The sequence below is a fragment of the Uranotaenia lowii genome, chromosome 3 (genome assembly GCF_029784155.1).
Source record: "Uranotaenia lowii strain MFRU-FL chromosome 3, ASM2978415v1, whole genome shotgun sequence".
In the NCBI taxonomy this organism is placed as follows: Eukaryota; Metazoa; Arthropoda; class Insecta; order Diptera; family Culicidae; genus Uranotaenia; species Uranotaenia lowii.
Genome location: NC_073693.1, coordinates 243,074,799 through 243,088,162, shown reverse-complemented (window position 1 = coordinate 243,088,162; position 13,364 = coordinate 243,074,799). Strand labels below are relative to the sequence as shown.

Below are 13,364 nucleotides of genomic sequence, written 5' to 3'. Positions count from 1 at the left end.
TCGAAACGAATACCAGTTCAGGACATGCAACCCTTGCTACGACGCTGGATGCATCGAAAACGACGAAATGTTTGTGTTTAAGCCATGAATGGTGAGTTTAAAAGAAGTGTGTAAAATAAAATTTCATTGTTTTGTTGACCGCGGAGGCGGATCAATGTCGACTAGTTTTTTTTACGTTCTAAAGTTAGAATATTTCAGTGATTTTTTGTGAATTCCATGTAATTGTCCGGTATTTTGTGGTTTATATCGTGATGGCGTGATTTTGTGAACTTTGTCGTGTTATGTGCTATCTGTGCTAGTTTGTAGGTGATTTTAAGGCCAACGTTTGGGACATTATTTGCTGCTGTTCTTCGATGAGGACGTTTGGTTTTTGAGGAAAATTTGGTATGTATTTGCAATATCAAATTGAAATATTAGAGAAAAAAGTATTTAATGTTTTTGCTTTCTATTATCAATTTTACAAAACCTTATGCTATAACTATTCCTCAGGCCAGGCCTAACCCTAATTATTACCTCGGAAACACAAATGAGGTTAGCCTACACGGAAAATAAAAAAAAGGTAAAATTTACCTTTTTGCGAGGTGAATTTTTTCCACCCCTCTTTCGAGGTAAATTTTACCTTTTTTTCATTCACCTAGCAAAAAGGTAAATTTTACCTTTTTTCAATTCACCTAGCAAAAAGGTAGATTTTACCATTTTCTCATTCACCTAGCAAAATAGTAAATAATACCGTTTTCCCATTCACTGATTTAAAAGGTAAATGCTTGTTTGTTTGATTGGTTTCTTCAATAATAATTAATTTAAAAAAAAACACAATTCATGAAAAAAATTAGTATTTATTTGAAATAAATAGGGACTGTTACCTAATATTTTTTTTGAGATATATCACCGTGTTCTTTAAAAATTGTTGAGGCAAGTCCTTTGTTCGCCAAGCTTGTCAGGTCCGGCTTGTCAGGTCCGGCTTGTCCGGAATAATATCTGAAGGCTGACGGGAATACAACACGAAGCTCTGTGGGCCGATCTGAAACAAAAGCAAAGTATTATGAAGAAAACCAGCACAACTAAATGAAATCTAAGAAAACACTTACCATTTTGTTCCGATTTTCACATATTGTGCACGAAGCAGAACTTGTTCCTAAACGGCAAAACAGCTTAACCTCAATAAACGGATTCGTCAAATAGTTACTTTTTTTTCGAGATGATTTGTACCGTTTTGTTTAGATCAATCCAGGTCAACTTCACCTCGCTACGAGGTAAGTTTTACCTTATTTGGATTTACCTTTCTTTCTAGGTAGATTATACTTTTTGATTCAGCTCAATTCAGGTGAACTTCACCTCGCTACGAGGTGAAATTTACCTTTTTTGGATTCACATTTTTTCTCGGTGAATTGTACCTTTTTTCATTCTCCGTTCCAGGTATATTTTACCTCGCTGTGAGGTGAGTTTCACCTCGAATGGGTAGAAGTTACCTTTTTGGCTTTTGCGAGCATTCACCTTTGCTGTCTCGGTAAATTTTACCTTTTTATTATTTTCCGTGTAGGTTAGCAAGTTATATTTAGGGTTACCATATCTAGCGTAACATTTCAAAAGGGCGAAACTGCCAAATGTAAACAAATCGAGTTAACGGTCATTCCGGATGCACGTGGTTACATTTTACCTATCAAACGCGGTTTCATCTTAAAATTACTTAAAACTTTCAAAAAATTGAAAAAATTCAATTGGGCGAAACTTCCTGTTGAAGCATTTTTGTTGGGACATGAAGTTACGCCTTTTCAAAATGGAGTGAATTTTCCTATTCGAGTAGGGCCAATAGGCGTAACTGAGTTGACCATGTGTGACAAAACGGCCTAATTAGTATTTGCGTGTAGGACGAATGGGCGAAACTTCAAAACCAAAACAAAAACGGCCGATCTAAAGAGTCTACATACATGTTTACTATAGAGTTGTTTTTGACATTTCTTACGCACACTTGCTGAGCGTGTGCAGATGAGACGGGACAATTAACCTCAAAAACTCTCGGTACAAAAAACGGGCAGCCGGTCGACACACATGGTCGTTTTTGAGGTTAATTGTCCCAAAACTGAAAAGTGTTGGTGAAAAAACCAGCAAAAAATCACGAACACTACCAGCGGCAATTAGGACTATAGGCCGATCAATTGGGCGAAATTTGCTGGCGTAACTGGAACCGAAAACAATAAAAGGGAATAATAAGTGAATATAATGCACATTTTTTTATTTTGTTGAACAAAAAGTGGTCGATTTTTTAAATAGGATTTGAATAGGTGTTCCGAATTTTCAAACACGTTTTTCTCGTTTAGAACTAACTGCTAGTTTCGCCCTTATGAAATGTTACGCTAGACTTTAAATACCATTCAATTCCCCGGATTCTCAAGATTACCCCCTGTAACCAATATCACCAAGTCAATCCCTTTCACTTGACGGGTCGAAAGTTAAAATCGGAGCTTAATTAATTTCTCGCGGTACTAACACTAGTAGCTTGCACTAGCGAAGTCGCGACACTATTTTTCGTTACCTACAAGTCAAACCCTTTCACTAGAGGGGTCGCAATTTGAAATCGGAGCTAAACTAATTTCTACCGGTACTAACCCTAGAAGCTTGTACTAGCGAACTCGCGACACTATTTTTCGTTACCTTCAAGTCAAACCCTTTTACTTGACCGGTCGAAAGTTGAAATCGGAGCTAAACTAATTTTTCGCGATACTAACACTAGTAGCTTGTACTAGCGAACACGCGACACTATTTTTCGTCATCTACAAGTCAAACCCTTTCACTAGAGGGGTCGCAAGTTGAAATCGAAGCTAAACTAATTTCTCGCGGAATTAACACTAGTAGCTTGTACTAGCGAAGTCGCGACACTATTTTTTGTCACCTACAAGTCAAACCCTTTCATTTGACCGGTCGAAAGTTGAAATCGGAGCTAAACTAATTTTCACTAGAGGGGTCGCAAGTTGAAATCGGAGCTAAACTAATTTCTCGCGGTAATAACACTAGTAGCTTGTCTCAGGTCTAAAGTCTCATGTCTCAGGTCTAATCTTTCATGGCTCTTGCCTCATACCTCAGGTCTCATGTCTTATGTCTCATGTCTCAGGTCTCAGGTCTCAGGTGTCATGTCTTAAGTCTCAAGTCTCATGTCTCAGGTCTTATCTCCCATGTCTCAGGTCTCAGGTCTCGTGTTTTATGTCTTAGGTTTCTAGTCTCAGGTCTCAGGTCTCAGGTCTAATGTCCCATGTCTTTGGTCTCATTGTTCAAGTCTCAGGTCTCGTGTCTCAGATCTCAGGTCCCTGGACTAAGTTCTCAGGTGTCATGTCTAAAGTCTCAGGTCTCATGTCTCTAGTCTACATTCTCAAGTCCAGGTCTCAAGTCTCAAGTCTCAGGACTCAGGTCTCAGGTCTCAGGTCTTAAGTGTCAGAACTTCAGAGCCGCAGAATTCGAATGGTCTTTTTTACACGGTTTTCGGGAATTAAAACGGTTTTTTTTACACGGTTTTCGGGAATTAAAACGGTTTTTTTACACGGTTTTTTTTACACGGTTTTCGGGAATTAGCACGGTTTTTTTTACACGGTTTTCGGGAATTAAAACGGTTTTTTTACACGGTTTTTTTACGCGGTACGTATATCAGCGTAAAAAAACCCTTACTGTATAGCTATAGCTTTACTTCTGGGATCATCTCGGTCACAGCCCAATTCCTGTGATGGGCGTTAAATGCTCCCAGAATTAAGAAAGGTGCTTCGAGTTGGTCAACCAGGTCAGAGAAGTCACTTTCAAAGCTCGGATGTGGTTCGTTAGTAATAGTAACGTAGATGTTAACAACTGTGCAGGGCAATATACCTTCGATTTTTGTTGCCAGTGCTAGGAAAGGAGTGTCCAAATGAATCTGATGATGGAGCTCGGTTGTAAGGACTCTTAGAGCGATGGACTGATAAATGTTGTTTTTTGCTGAGGTTTTCCAAGTGTATTGGTTCCGTAATGTGTTAACTAAGCTTCCTTCTGTATTTGACCGGAGATGGGTTTCCTGAATAGCAAGTACAGTTGGGGGATTGAAGTTGGTGAGCAAAACCAAGTCACTTATACCGTATTTGTTTTCTCCCCTCGTTCAGTGTTCAGCCTAGTCCACACTAGGCAACATGAACTGCGATTTTTGTTATGAGACGGACTTTGTTGACTGTTGTTGTTGTTGGAAACCTGAGACGGTCTCAGTGTCTCCCGAAGAAAATGGGAGACGCTGAGACCGTCTCGAGACGAACCGTCTCCTAGTGTGGACTAGGCTTTCCACCGTACCCGATAAAAACAAACACAAATCGTCGCCAGTGTATTGCTACCTCACTCACTCACACGCTCTCTCGCAACACTGACGAAATTTTCGGGGCACTACCGCTCGATGGCAGTGCAACACCAGGTCAAAACCAGTGCAACACCGTCCGAATAATTATTTATTTTATTTACATACACTCAGAGGAAATCTTATTATAAATTTCATAAGATACATCTTATGAACCACTTTTTTGCTTCCAAACTAATTTTTCATAAGAGACTTATGAAATTCTTTCAATTTTCATACGATGTTCTTATGAAAAATAGAAGAAACGGTATTGTGAAAAAATGATGAACACATTCATTCATAGCATCAGTTTTTTTTCATCATCTACGAAGCAATCGCCAGTTCATAGTTATTATAGTTTTCCTTCAATGTTAAATGTTATCTCCGGAATGGTAAGTTCGATTTGATGTTTTTGGTGTGAACGTTGAATATATTAGTAAACCAAAATACATTATTTGTTTACTTTTCAGCAAGCTGATCGGCAAAAAACGAAAGGTCGAAGATTAAGATGCGGCAAAAAAAAACTTTGATGGAGCCGTCTGTTGATGCGCTGCTGATGGTGACCATGAAGGATTTAATTTTAAACAAATTTGGCAAACAATAAAGTGAATGTTTTCAGCATGAAATATCGAGAATTTTTCTTATTAGAAAGTGATTTACTGTTTCCATAAGAATCTCTTATGAAAAGCAACAACCTCTCAATGAAGTAGGCGTTCATCTTCAGAATTCATTCGCGTCATAAGACAATCTTATGAATTTCATTAATTTTTCTTATGGCGCCACTTCATAAGAGAATCTTATGGCATACATAATAGTATTTTTCTGAGTGTAGTATTCCGTCTTACGACATAACTTGACGAACATAATTCCTAAAATTCACTCGGTTCATAGCAACCGTTCTTCAATTTCTCGGGCACCCCACGTTCGCCAGATCACGCTCCACTTGGTCTAACCTCCTCGCTCGTTGCGCCCCCGCTCGTCTTGTTCCTACCGGATTCGTAGCGAACACCTGTTTTGCAGGACAGTCATCCGGCATTCTCGTAACATGTCCCGCCCAGCGTATCCGGCCAGCTTTCACCACCTTCTGGATACTGGGTTCGCCGTAGAGTCGCGCGAGCTCGTGGTTCATCCTTCGCCTCCACACTCCGTTCTCTCTACTTACTACTTAATGATCCCGCGCCGATCCTCCGGTGCATAGGGCCGTGGTAAAAGACCTCCACTGTTGACGATCCGGAGCCAGCGTCTTCACCTGGTCCCAGTCAAGATTCTCGTCGACAGTTCGGATTTCAGCGGCTAGGCTTCGCCGCCACGAGTTTCTGGGCCTGCCTCTTCTTCGATGACCTTCTGGATTCCAGTCAAGCGCCTCTCTGCAAATCTCGTTTTCATCTTTTCGCAGCGTGTGCCCAATCCATCTCCACTTTCGTTCCCGAATCTCGATTTCTAGCGCCCTTTGATGACACCGGCGATGTAGTTCCTCATTCGAGATCCAGTTGCCAGGCCACCAAGCGCGGATGATGTTCCGCAGGCAGCGGTTTACAAATACTTGCAGTTTTCGCGTCGTCACCGCATATGTGCACCAAGTTTCGCACCCGTACAGCAATACGGATTTGACGTTTGAGTTGAAGATTCGGATTTTCGTTCGTAGAGAGATCTGGCGTGACCGCCAGATGTTTCGGAGACTCGCAAACGCAAATCGGGCCTTTCTGATCCGGGTTTCGATGTCTTTCCTGGTACCACCATCAGGCGTTATCTGGCTACCAAGATACTGGAAGCACTCCACTTTCTCAACTTGTTGCCCAGCTACCATGAAACTGGAGGGATTTCCTGTGTTGATCTCCATCGACTTGGTCTTTCCGACATTGACTTTGAGACCTGCTGCCTTGGAGCTTTCGGTGAGGTTGTCGAGTTTGCTCTGCATGTCCGGTTGTGTTTGGGCGAGCAAAACAATATCGTCAGCCAGGTCAAGGTCGTTCAGTTGCTCCATTGTTAAAGGATTCCACGGCAATCCTCGGTTCGGTGCACAGTCGATCGATCCAGTCAGAATCTCATCCATTACGATGAGGAAAAGTAGCGGTGATAAGATACATCCTTGTCTCACTCCAGCAGTTACCGGGATTGGTTCGGACAAGACACCATCGTGCAAGACCTTGCACGAAAATGCCTCGTATTGTGCTTCGATGAGATGGACTAGTTTCTCTGGGACCCCTCGTCGCCTTAGAGCCGCCCAGATGTTTTCATGATTAAGTCGGTCGAATGCTTTTTCGAAATCAACGAACACCAGCAGAAGAGAGTCCTGGAATTCGTTGATTTGTTCCAGTATGATTCGTAGCGTTGTGATGTGGTCCACACATGATCGTCCGGATCGGAATCCAGCTTGTTGCCGTCGGAGTGTAGCGTCGATTTTCTCCTGGATCCTGTTCAGGATCACTTTGCAGAGTACTTTGAGGGTTGTACAGATCAACGTTATGCCTCGCCAGTTACCGCACTCTGTCAGGTCTCCTTTCTTCGGGACCTTAACGAGGATACCCTGCATCCAGTCGGCCGGGAATGTTGCAGTATCCCAGATGTCAGCGAAAAGACGGTGCAACATTTGTGCTGAAAGGGCAGGGTCGGCTTTCAGCATTTCAGCAGGGATGCAATCGATCCCAGGTGCTTTGTTGGATTTCATGTTTTTGATTGCCGCTTCTATTTCAGCCAGCGAGGGCGCTTCCGAGTTGACGCCATTTATGCGACTTACTGTTGGCGCTTCAAGCTGCGGGTTCTGTTGACCATCGCTATTCGTGACTCGGAAGAGTTGTTCGAAGTGCTCAGTCCATCGTTTGAGCTGATCTGTTCGATCGGTCAATAACTGACCTGCTCGGTCTTTCAGCGGCATTCTTGCATTAGTCCTTGCACCACTGAGGCGGCGAGAAATGTCATAAAGTAATCGGATATCTCCATTGGCGGCGGCTCTTTCCCCCTCTTCGGCTAGGGAGTTTGTCCAGGCTCTCTTGTCTCGTCTACAAGCTCGTTTAACTGCCTTTTCCAGCTCCGCATATCGTAAGCGGGCGGCTGCTTTGGCTGACCCGGTACATGCCTGCTCAATTCCGACTTTCGCCTTTCTCCGATCATCGACCATCCTCCAAGTTTCATCCGACATCCATTCACTTCTTCTTCCACAAACTTTACCGAGAGTACCATGGCTCGTCGTGATAAAGGCATTCTTGATTCCACACCACTGTTCTTCGACTGTTCCGTCTGTCGGCAGCTCCGAGGCCCGGGATTCTAGCTGTTCAACGTATGCCCTTTTCACCTCTGGATTCTCCAACCGGCGGACGTCGTATCGACACCCGACTTTCTCCTCGCGCCGTTGGACACGCGCAACTCTCAGTCGTATCTCGCCAAGGACGAGGTGATGGTCAGATGCAATGTCTGCGCTTCGCTTGTTGCGAACATCAAGAAGACTCCTTCTCCATTTTCGGCTGATGCAGATGTGGTCAATTTGATTTTCTGTTCGGCCATCTCGGGATACCCAAGTGACCTTATGTGCTGGTCGATGGGGGAAGAGCGATCCACCGATCACCATGTTGTTATTGCCACAAAATTCTACAAACAGCTCTCCGTTTTCGCTCATCTGTCCTAGGCCATGGCGCCCCATGATGCGCTCAAGGTCTTGATTGTCGGAGCCAATCTTTGCGTTGAAGTCGCCCAAATGGATTTGAATGTCACCCTTCGGAATTCTCTCTACCACGCTGTTCAGTTGACTGTAAAATTGCTCTTTCTCCTGCAAATCGGCAACGTCAGTTGGCGCATAACACTGGACCATTGTAAGGTTTCTAACCCGTGTTCTAAATCTGGCTACGATTATTCTTTCGTTTATCGGTTCCCATCTAATGAGGGCCGCGTAGGCCTGCGGGCTTAACAGGAAACCAACTCCTCGTTCCCGAGTAGCATGTTCTCCTCGTATGCCAGAGTAAAGCAGGACTTGCCCGGATTGTGTCTTGTGTTCTCCAGTATTAGGCCAACGGACTTCGCTCAGTCCCAGAATTTCAAGCTTGAGGCGGCTAGCCTCTCTAGCAAGTTGTTCCAGTTTGCCTTGTTGGGCAAGGGTTAAAACATTCCAATTTCCAATTCGTGTCCGTGTTTTCATGCTAAAAGTCGTCGCCAAAGTTCCAGATCGGTCATTTCTTTCGGATTCCGTAACAAGTTATGAATCGGGAGCAGTAGGTTGTTAGCCTAAAGTCCCTATCCCGCGATGGGGCTGCCATCTTGGACTTAGCTGGCGGGAGCCGCATTTCATAAATTCAGCCGCTTGCTGCAAGACAGACGCTGTTTGAGCCGCCCCTGACCTGGAGAACAGACGCTCGGTTGTTGTTGCACGCCGCCCCTGACCTGGGGAACAGACGCGTGCGGCCACCTTCTCAGTCTGCATGCGACCAAAGCATCCACCGGGGTTGGGTACCCGATCTCCGCTTAGGTTACTCGCACCCCAGCCGGCACCGCGGGGAGGTAGAGATAGGAGTTGTGAATAAGAGGTGATATGACCACTATGGGGTCTCGTGTTGCACATTATCCACCGTTTACCAGCCTTTACTCCGTTCTCTCACCGTCCGAATAAACAAACAGTTAATGACAGCACCTAGTGGTGCACCAGTGCAACACTAGTGCTACACTCAGAAAAATACTATTAAGTATGCCATAAGATTCTCTTATGAAGTGGCGCCATAAGAGAAATCATTGAAATTCATAAGATTGTCTTATGACGCGAATGAATTCTTCAGATGAACACCTTCTCCAATGAGCTTTTGTTGTTTTTCATAAGAGAGTCTTATGAAATCAGGAAATGTCATGTTTAATGTAAATAGTTCAAGAAATTTGATGGATAAAACTTTTATTTTATTTTTTCGGCATATTTGATCGAAACTATACCATGGTCACACACATAAGCACATAATCACCCGGTTCCATCCAACACATTTCTTCTTCCTCATCCGGTCCTTTGACCTTGTGCATTTGGCCGGTGATTTTCTGAAAAGTAAGTGAATGAAAAAGTATTTTAATTCACAAATGTTTTCAGCGACATAAAAAATAAACTATTAATCAAACTTACCATTTAGAAAATCACTTCTAACTATCAAAAATAACTCCGTACGACCCGACGATGGAAAAATTACTGATAGAATGAGTGAATGTGTTCATTATTTTTTCACAATGCCGTTTCTTCTATTTTTCATACGATATTATTATGAAAACTGAAAGAATTTCATAAGACTCTTATGAAAAACAATTTTGCACTCTAAAAAGCGGTTCATAAGACGCATCTTATGAAAATTATAATAGAAATTTGAATGAGTGTACACTCGGCATAAACAAATATGGTATTAGATTATTGAAGAATCCATTCATGTTCCATTGAAGAGCGATGCGATGTTTCAACGATGTGTTGTGGTCTGGTGTGGACATGTTAGATCTGGTTTCGAGCCCCCAGTTGTCATCGAGCCTTGTACCGACAGACAAGGTGGATGATGTTGAGTGACGCGACGTCTGGAACAGGTGTAGGATGGACCCGCTGGCTACAGTGGGTGTCCTGAACCTCCACGGGATATGACACGATTTCATCATGAGAATCGTTTCGAAATATCTCTACAGCGGCTTCTTCCGATAAGCGATATTGTTGTATGTCTGTGGCTGGGGAATAATCAAGGCCAGTCAGTCGAGAAATACTTGCCTGAGAGAATTGGTTTCTCGTTCTTGGTCTGGATTCATCACACAAAGATTGGATACCCTCTTCGGTGGTAGTCATCGATATTTGTCGAGTTTCCAGAAGCGATCTTGTCGGGTAGTGGGCTTGGTTATCGGATTCGATAGGTGTTCGTGGTGCGTTGTTTTTTGCACCAAGATTGATGCAGGATGTAAAAGCAGTAGGCATGACTGCGTTTGAGCTTGTTGTGACTGCATTCGGGAATCTTTCCAAGTTCAATGCTTGGTTGATAATTTATGGATGGTTGCTAGTATAAAAATCCGTATCATAGTCCGGGTTCAGGCGATTGTTGTTACCAGATTCAAGTTTATCGAAGTTAGCCATTAGAATTCCATAGGAGGAGATGCTGATAATTGTTTGGAGTTCATACTTTTACCCTTTTTTAAAGATTTTTCAAGTTTTGGAAGACTTATCAGTCGTTTTTGGCTTCTGTTACGCATGAGCATTTCAGATTTACTTTTTGGGTAGCCGTCTGTTCTCGAAGATCTTTGCGAGGGATTATTCGGTTGTTTACTGTTATTCGAATTGCAAGAAGGGTTTGGTTTGCTACTTCGTCCCATTTGTTGGTTTGAGTTTGAATTCTGTGTGTTAAAAGAGTCAAGTAGTCTGGAATCTACTGGAGTCGATTTTTGAGTTGTTGTTTGATCAGCTAAAGATTCCTTCAAAGATTTAAGTTCAGTTCCTACTGCCAGTAGTTCATCACGTAGCATTTGAATAATTTTGTCCTTTTCGTCAGTGTTTTGCGATTGACGTTGTTGAACTAAGCTTGAAAAGGAGGTACCTTGATTGACTTCACGGATTAGGGCTCTAGCTTCCCGATACGCCTCGATCTACTTTGATTTTGATAATTTTCTCTTCCTCTTTGTATTTGGAACATGTTCTAGCAATGGGAGCGTGATCTCCATTGCAGTTCTTGCAGAATGGTGACCTTTCGCACTGTGTTTTCTCGATTTCATGATTTCCGGAACATGTTAGACAGACGGGTGTTTTGGCGGGACATTTGTCTTTGCCGTGGCCATAATCAGCGCATTTGAAACACAATAAGGGAGACGTGTAAAAAGCACAAACTTTTACACGGAGCAATCCTACATATATAAAATCTGGTCGCACTGTTCGTTGAAAGGTTAATATTAGGAGAGGGGTGTTGACCCTTTACGAGCCTTCTCCTTTCTCGGTAATTCTTTTAACCTTTGTAACACCTTGAGGTTGAAGCTGTTTGAGGATGAACTGTTCTTTTTATCAATCGTATCAATATCGAAAATTACTCCTTGAACATAACTTAATGTGGGATGAGGAATGATTTCTACTGAAGTGCCATCTACCAGAGATTTGATGCTTAGAAGTTGTTCCATAATTCGTTTCGAGTCTGTCCTTAGGATATACTTAGCGCTCCTAGCTTCCTTCGTGGCTTGAACTCTCTTGGCTTCCTCATAATCAATCGTCAGTTGAACCGTTTGGGCTATTAAAAAGGGTTTTGACGGAAGTATGGGTTCTTTCGTGTCGTCATCATTCTCTTTCACAGCTTGCATAAGTAATGTTCGCATTTCATCCAAGTCATCAGGCCCAAGCATCCACCTCCTAGGTACTCTGGATCCCCCATCGGGGGGATCTGAGATGTCAGCCATCAGCTGATCCGACTTCTCTCTCTCTACACTTTAAGTGGTGTTGTATGCAAGTTTCCAATCAAGAAGCATAACAACTGGTATAAAAGCTGACTGATAGCCCTCGTGGGGCTGCCTCGAAAATCAACGATTAGAAATCCAGATAACTATCCGGAAAGATCACAAAACAATACTTCTCCACCGAATACGGAAGAACTGGAATTCCGGGCAACAAACTATCCACTTCACACGCTTTTAATTATCCGTTTCACCGAGAAAAAACTCTTTTAAAAGAACGTAGTCATAGGTTAGACCAAACGTCAACAAACCGTGTTGCCAATGATAGTACTCTTTCTGTGGACGGCTGGCGGTGTTAGCCTTAGTAAGATGCTACCCATAATCTGAAATCGGTTCGTGAGAAAATACGGTATGAGTTTCCAGGCGGTTGACGGGAAACAAAACTCGGATATCAACTTCCTAGCGATCGATGATTGAAATTGAAGTTGAAAGTGCTAGTTGCTAGTGAAAAGTCAACTAGAACCAATATTGTTCGTTGTCGAGATTACTTAGTATGTCGTGTGTGACCTTGGCTGAAGCAGTTAAGTGACCTTTACGATAGCCAGATTGATGTTTAGGAAGAAGAGGAGGATCGTGTTGGTTAAGCTATTCTGTCTGCCGGACATCCTTGGTAAGCTACTGGAAAGGATAATATTCAACAGACTTATTATCAACACAGAAGGCGAAAGTGTACTGTCGGACAGACAGTTCGGTTTTCGAAAAGGGAGATCTACGGTGGACGCCATCCGAATGGTGACAGAGTACGCGAAGCGCGCATATAAAAAGAAGCGGACAGGTGTTCGTCACTGCGCCATCGTGACAATCGACGTTAAGAATGCCTTCAACAATGCCAGCTGGGAAGCGATTGCCTAAGCGCTTCACAGGATGCGTGTTCTCAATACCCTCTGCAGGATAATAGGATGCTTCTTCGTAAATCGAGTCCTGTCGTATGAAACCAAAACTGGGTTACGATCTACTGCCCTAACAGCGGGTGTTCCACAGGGTTCCATACTCGGACCTGTGCTCTGGAATGCCATGTATAATGAGGTGTTAACGCTGAAACTACCAGCAGGCGTGCAGATAGTCGGATTTGCTGACGATATCGTGCTCATGATCACTGGCGAAACAATTGAGGAGGTAGAAGACCTTGCAACGGTGTCCGTAGAAAGGGTTGGCTTCTGGATGGAGGGAGTTAAGCTTCAAAAAGCTTACCAAAAAAACGAAGTTCTGCTCGTGACCAATAAAAGAGTTGTGCCGGCGTGCCGCACATGGAGATTACTGCTATGGTCCAATGAGTAGCAAGAGACGTCTCCTTGCGAGCGTAGCACTGTCGAAACTACGATACGGAGGAATGGCCTGGAGCTCCGCGATAGAGGTAGAGCGCAACAGATCCAAATGATGGAGCACACATCGATTGATAGTCATGCGAGTTTCCTGTGCGTACAGGATCATATCAGCAGATGCAGCTTTTGTCATCGCGGGCATGATTCCCATCGGCATAACGCTGGCGGAGGATATGGAATGTTACAAAGCAAGAGCTGTTAGAGGAGTGCGTAAAATTCAACGAGCGTAAAATGCTCAAGTGGCAGGAGCAATGGGACGCATCGAACAACGCAAGATGGACGCA

The 13,364-nt window shown here is 43.3% G+C and overlaps 1 protein-coding gene across 1 annotated transcript in view; it reads left to right on the top strand.

The window, feature by feature from the left end:
• The first annotated feature begins 146 nt into the window (after window positions 1-146).
• LOC129751375 (influenza virus NS1A-binding protein-like) overlaps window positions 147-13,364 on the top strand; it is a 117,416-nt gene continuing 104,198 nt past the window's right edge. Inside the window, exon 1 of the mRNA XM_055746841.1 lies at window positions 147-384. The gene's annotated coding sequence lies outside the window, so the exon portion shown is untranslated. The remainder of the gene's footprint in view (window positions 385-13,364) is intronic.